Raw genomic sequence first — 6652 nt, forward strand, 5'->3', positions numbered from 1 at the left:
TATTCAATGTATAATTGATTGAAGCGATTGAATAATTTGGAAAGTTCTAGTGATGTCGTTTAAATTTGTGAAACTACGATGATATAAGGTATAAAATACGCATCTTATGTATCCTTGGCAGGATAGCTCAGTTGGCTAATGCGTTTTTTACTTCGAGTCCTGCTGCGGGCTACTTTTGTTTTCCTTTTTTAAATTTTATTTTTGATTTTTTACTGGAGCTTTTAAAATTTAATGTTTACATTTATCAATATAAAGCATTTAATGACAAACTTCAAAACATGCCAAAATCTGTGAAAAGGCCCCTTTAATGTGACGCCATTCTGTAATCTTTATGCACGGTTGGCACATCATAGGTGTCAAAGTGGTCATTATCGATTGATACTACCATTGTTGTTATAGCAATTATTGATTTAATGCGGTTTTTATGTTTATTCCATTCGCAAAATGGCACTTATTCCAATAAATGTAATATAGGAAAGAATGTCCCTGATAGGAATAATGTAGGAACCATTGTCCAAAGTGCCCTTATAACTACCTTATATTTACAGAATCGACGAACTGTAACATAGTTTGTCAGTAAGTAAATTAATTAATTAAAATCAAATTGATCGGCTCATGTTAATTAAATTGGCTTTCTGTTAACAGGTTGGCAATTATAATTGTTGATTAATTATAGGTGTAAGCCTTTGATCAGCGAATAATATGTTTTGCCTTGGAGTCAAAAATAATGTAGGAGCGATTGTCCGGGTTGACAAAATAATGTAGGAGTGATTGTCCGGGTTGGCAAAATAATGTAGGAGCGACTGTCCGCCCTGTCAAAACATCGTAGGAGCGACTTTCCGCCCTGTCAAAACATCGTAGGAGCGACTGTCCGCCCTGTCAAAACATCGTAGGAGCGACTGTCCGCCTTGTCAAATTTAGCGTAGGAGCGATTGTCCGTAGGAGCGATTGTCCGGGATTCGAAAAACCTTTTTAACACTCTATAGAGTGTCCCAATGATATCATGAAAAACATGGCCACCAAGGGGCGGGGCTTTTTCCTTACATGACTTTGGTAAAAACATGTTAACACTCTCAGTCGCATTTATAGTCCAATCTCCATGATGAAAAATTCTTATGAATTTTCTTCAGCAACATTAATACCCTGCCCCATACGATAATGGCTCTTATGCTTACATGTTTGTTGCCTGCATAACTGCAGAATATTAGCTGTTTTCTCCCGATATGTTATTAATTTTGTAATATCAACAACTTGCTTAATACGTGTAATAAATTGCTTATTTTTTATGCCAGTTGTATTGATATGTGTTTATGAATGATGAAGTTTTGATGAAATATCATTAAATTGTAAAAACTATGTTCATGCATTCTTTTATTGCACAGACTAAAATTAAACCTATCTCGCCAAAACCACTGGATGCGCGAGAGTTTGCCGATATTTGGCGAGCTGCCTATCTCTGTTATCTCTGTTATCTATGTCTCTGATAAAACTAATTACTGCTGTGTTTTTTTTTTTATCCTTTCCATTTGTCTCTTATATGTCTGTCAAATACAGGGCATATTAAGGCTCGATTGGTCATTGTCGGCTCGGGTACTACTTACATTTACCCCGGGTACTCTTAAGTATACTTACATGTACCCAGGGTACGGTAAATATACTAAAACGTACCCGGGAATTTAAAGCTTAATCGGTCGTTGTCGGCTATTTTTATGTCCCACACTATAGTAGTGGGGGACATATTGTTTTTGCCCTGTCTGTTGGTCTGTCTGTTTGCGCCAACTTTAACATTTTGCAATAACTTTTGCTATATTGAAGATAGCAACTTCATATGCTTGTGTATCTCATGAAGCTGCACATTTTGAGTGGTGAAAGGTCAAGGTCATCCTTTAAGGTCAGATGTCAAATATATGTGGCCAAAATCGCTCATTTTATGAATACTTTTGCATTATTTAAGATAGCAACTTGATATTTAGCATGCATGTGTATCTCATGGAGCTGCACATTTTTAGTGGTGAAAGGTCAAGGTCATCCTTCAAGGTCAGAGGTCAAATATATGAGGCCCAAATCGCTTATTTTATAAATACTTTTGCAATATTGAAGATAGCAATTTTATATTTGGCATGCATGTGTATCTCATGGAGCTGCACATTTTGAGTGGTGAAAGGTCAAGTTCATCCTTCAAGGTCAGAGGTCAAATATATGTGGCCCAAATCGCTCATTTTATGAATACTTTTGCAATATTGAAGATAGCAACTTGATATTTGGCATGCATGTGTATCTCATGGAGCTGCACATTTTGAGTGGTGAAAGGTCAAGGTCATCCTTTACAAGGTCAAGGTCAACCTTCAAGGTCAAACGTCATATAGGGGGACATTGTGTTTCACGAAGATAGCAACTTGATATTTGGCATGCATGTGTATCTCATGGAGCTGCACATTTTGAGTGGTGAAAGGTCAAGGTCATCCTTCACAAGGTCAAGGTCATCCTTCAAGGTCAAACGTCATATAGGGGGACATTGTGTTTCACAAACACATCTTGTTTTAATTAAATATATTCACATTTATGTCAATTTTCTGTAAAATGACCTCTATATTATCGAAACTCATACTCACAAAGCATGTTGAGGCAGTTTTTTTTTAAAATAGAAGTTTGTTTAAGATAATCGGTAGCGCGTTTTACGACATAGGATTTTAGGCGGGAATACAACTCGAGTACAGTCTAATATCGACCGGGTACGATTTAGTATATTTACCGTACCCGGGGTACATGTAAGTATACTTAAGAGTACCTGGGGTACACGTAAGTAGTACCGGAGTCGACAATGACCAATGGAGTCCATATTAAGGGATTAATTATGTCATGCCTGGGGTCGGGCAGCTTCCAGTACTTTGTCCAGAGTATTAGTCTTTAACTATATCACCTATTCACATGAAACTTCATATATGCATATATGGATAGATCTCACTGATTAGAAGTTCAGTGCACAAGAACTATAGCTATAGCCCCTTCATTACTTTATTTATCTCACTTTTTTAGTGTCCGGGTCATAACGTAATTACAATAAGACCCATTTACATCAAACTTCGAACAAAGGTAGGTTGTGGTGTATAGAAGTGCAGCGTTCAACAATCATAAGTCGAGAACTCTGGCTTGCATATTTCACAATTCTATGCCTTTGTTGGTTTCACATTTTTTCTTGGTTTCCTGTTTTCCTGAAACTACTAGTTCATGATTGAAAATTAAGTTTTTATTACATTTAGAAAGGAAATCATACTGCTTATATGGGTTATATCAAATATTTCAGTTGTGTGTGGTATATTGTATTTTATACACAAAAATGAAAAGTGATATAAGTCCTTGGTGTTATATGTCTGTTTGTTTAGAGGGAAAAAGACAGCACAGGAACTAACGTCTGGGATATCATATCCTTATCAGAAAACAAAACAGTTAATAACTGAAACTGCAAATATAACTAAAATGTATTTAAACATCATCGATTCTATTGGAGAAGTGGTGTGTCCCATAATTGAAACTAGCCAGTACAGTATGTTTCAAGAATACTCCCGCATGTCTCTGCTAATAACGCTACCAGTGCACGGTGTTGTTAAAGATAAACAAGAGTGCCAAACTGTCACAAGATACGCCCGTTTTAAGACTTTGGACAACTTGATAACTTTACCATGACCCATATTTGAACTTGACCTACATATCATCTAGACACAACTTCTGACCAAAGTTGGTGAAGATCTGATGAAAACTACTTCAATTAGAGAGCAGACACCATGCTAAATGCTTGAAATGCACTACGGGACCTCGTGACCTAGTTTTTAACCTGGCAAGACCCATATTTGAACTTGACCTACATGTAGATATTGTCTAGACACAACTTCTGACCAAAGTTGGTGAAGATCGGATGAAAACTACTTCAATTAGAGAGCACTTGCTAAATGCTTGAAATGGTTTAAGTGACCCTGTGACCTAGTTTTTGACCTGGAATGACCCATATTCCAACTTGACCTAAATACTGTCTAGATACAACTTCTGACCAAGTTTGGTGAAGATTGGATGAAAACTACTTCAATTAGAGAGTGGACACCATGCTAAATGCTTGAAATGCACTAAGTGACCCTGTGACCTAGTTTTTGACCCAGCATGACCCATATTCGAACTTGACCTAGATATTGTCTAGATACAACTTCTGACCAAGTTTGGTGAAGATCGGATGAATACAATTTGAATTAGAGTCCGGACAAAGTGGCGCCGTTGAAAATGCACTAATTGACCCTATGACCTAGTTTTTGACCCGGCATGACCCATATTCGAACTTGGCCTATATATCAACTAGATGCAACTGCTGACCAAGTTTGGTGAAGATCGGATGAATACAATTTGAAATAGAGTCCGGACAAAGTGGCCCCTTTGAAAATGCACTTATTGACCCTATGACCTAGTTTTTGACCCGGCATGACCCATATTCGAACTTGGCCTAGATATCAACTAGATGCAACTGCTGACCAAGTTTGGTGAAGATCGGATGAATACAATTTGAATTAGAGTCCGGACAAAGTGATGCCTTCCGCCCGCCGCCCGCCGCCCGCCGCCCGCCAAGGGGTTTCACATAATACGTCCCGTATTTATACGGGCGTATAAAAACAAACAACTGCAATAACAAAACAATGAACCTAACACACTGCCCTAATCAGGCATTTTGTGTAAAAAAAAACACAACTTGTGGAATGTAACCGGTACACTAAGGTACGACATTGCACCGAAAATGTTTGCAAGGTAAATTTCTAGGAAAAAAACCTCCAAAACTGTTACACGGGAATAAACAGCAAAAGAAATACAATTCCGAATGACAATAATTATGCTTCCAATGTTATTGTCTTTCTGGATTGTATTTATCATCACAGAAATGGATAAAAGCAACGTTTGGATTATCAAAAGGTAAATGTAATATATTTTCGAGATAAGTCACTATATTATTTATACAGTCTTTCAAAATTATGGAACGTTTTAAATTCATCTTTCCAGAAATAGCAATATGTGGGGTTAATCTCTTTCAAAAAGACATTTTATTCAACGTAACGTACCGAGTTATGAAAATATAAAAATTATAAATTGATTTTGAAACCTTAAAAAGAAAACATTAATTATTTAATAAAGTTTGGTGTCTTTTACTCTTTATACAATGGAATATATTGCAATGGGTATAAACTGTTTATTGAAGTCTGATCCCCCCCCTCTCTTCTCTGGTCAAACTCCCATTGGAGTTCTTTATAAATTGGAGTTAAACGGGGATCCCCCGTCAAACACCCATTGGGGTTTAATTTAAATGGGGGATTGACGGGGTCCCCCGTGAAAACCCCGTTGGAGTTTAATGGATATGGGAGATGGACGGGATCCCCCGTCAAAACCCCACGGGGGAAGAAAATCTACAAACACTTTATTTTCTTATTAAAGTACATATTTCTTACAATTATAACTTAAACATGTGTATTTGTAAACATTGAAACAGAAAACAAAGCATAATATTTAAATTACATTTTTTGTAAAATATAGGTAAAATTCTCCCGTCTGGAAAAATCTCCCGTTGGAGAATTGCAATTCTTAACGGGGGAGCCAAAACCCCGTTGGGATCCAACGGGGGATGGCAACTTTATCATCAAATAACTCTACTTTCCAAAAACATTTTAACTCTTTTTTTTCAATTATATGTATGTACTCAATGCCCCCTACAAATATGCAAAATTTCATAACAATTGTTCAATAAATAAAAAAAATAAGTTTGCAAATAATCTGGATTTGCAAACTTAATCTGGATACTGTTGTATATAATTTGATACCAGTGATGTAATATTCATTGATGTGTAAGAATAACTAAGTGCGTGTGCTTTCGCTTTTTCTAGAGAACTGAACAGCTGGCCAATAAGTGGTATTGTCGCGTGCGTTTATATGGTTTTACTGAGTTTTGTAAAAATATCACTTGAAGAAGAGAGCACAACGAAAAAACACACGATCGAGTCTTCAAAAGAATACGTCCTGTTGGCATTTGTTTACAGATACCGACGTGAGTATGAATCATAACGGAGTCTATATAAAGGTAAAAATGTCTTGCTGGATTAGGGTATATATAATATGTATGTTAACTTAAGGCAGTGGTAGCAGTATTCTGAGGAGTACTAAGTCACAAGTGAAGCAGATTATAAATAGAAATAACTGATACAACGCAACAATCGCCTTTATATATTTATAGATTATTCGACGTTTCACTGTACAATACGCAGATATATTTGGACGAGCAGACACTTTGACGTCATATTGGACGAGTCCAATTTTCTTCGAACTGTATGCGAGTGCAAATGTATAACGTATTGTACGGTTTAAACGTCTGATTAGCTTTTTATTCTATATCAATTTCTTCAGTTCTTTGTTCATTTAAATTTTAATTTTGATTTTTAAATGCTTTAATTGCATCTATGCTTTTTTCAAGACAAGTGTCCGTGTGAATCGATTATTGTACAGTCGGATACTTTTTCTCGGTAACGGCTTTTATCGTTATTAAACAATTGCTTAGTGAACTTGTAATCAACTGTCCAATATGGTAAAAAACAGACTTTTAGGATCCGATACCGAAATATATTTGACGGTC

This window comes from Dreissena polymorpha, chromosome 8, assembly GCF_020536995.1.
Source record: "Dreissena polymorpha isolate Duluth1 chromosome 8, UMN_Dpol_1.0, whole genome shotgun sequence".
Classification (NCBI taxonomy): domain Eukaryota; kingdom Metazoa; phylum Mollusca; class Bivalvia; order Myida; family Dreissenidae; genus Dreissena; species Dreissena polymorpha.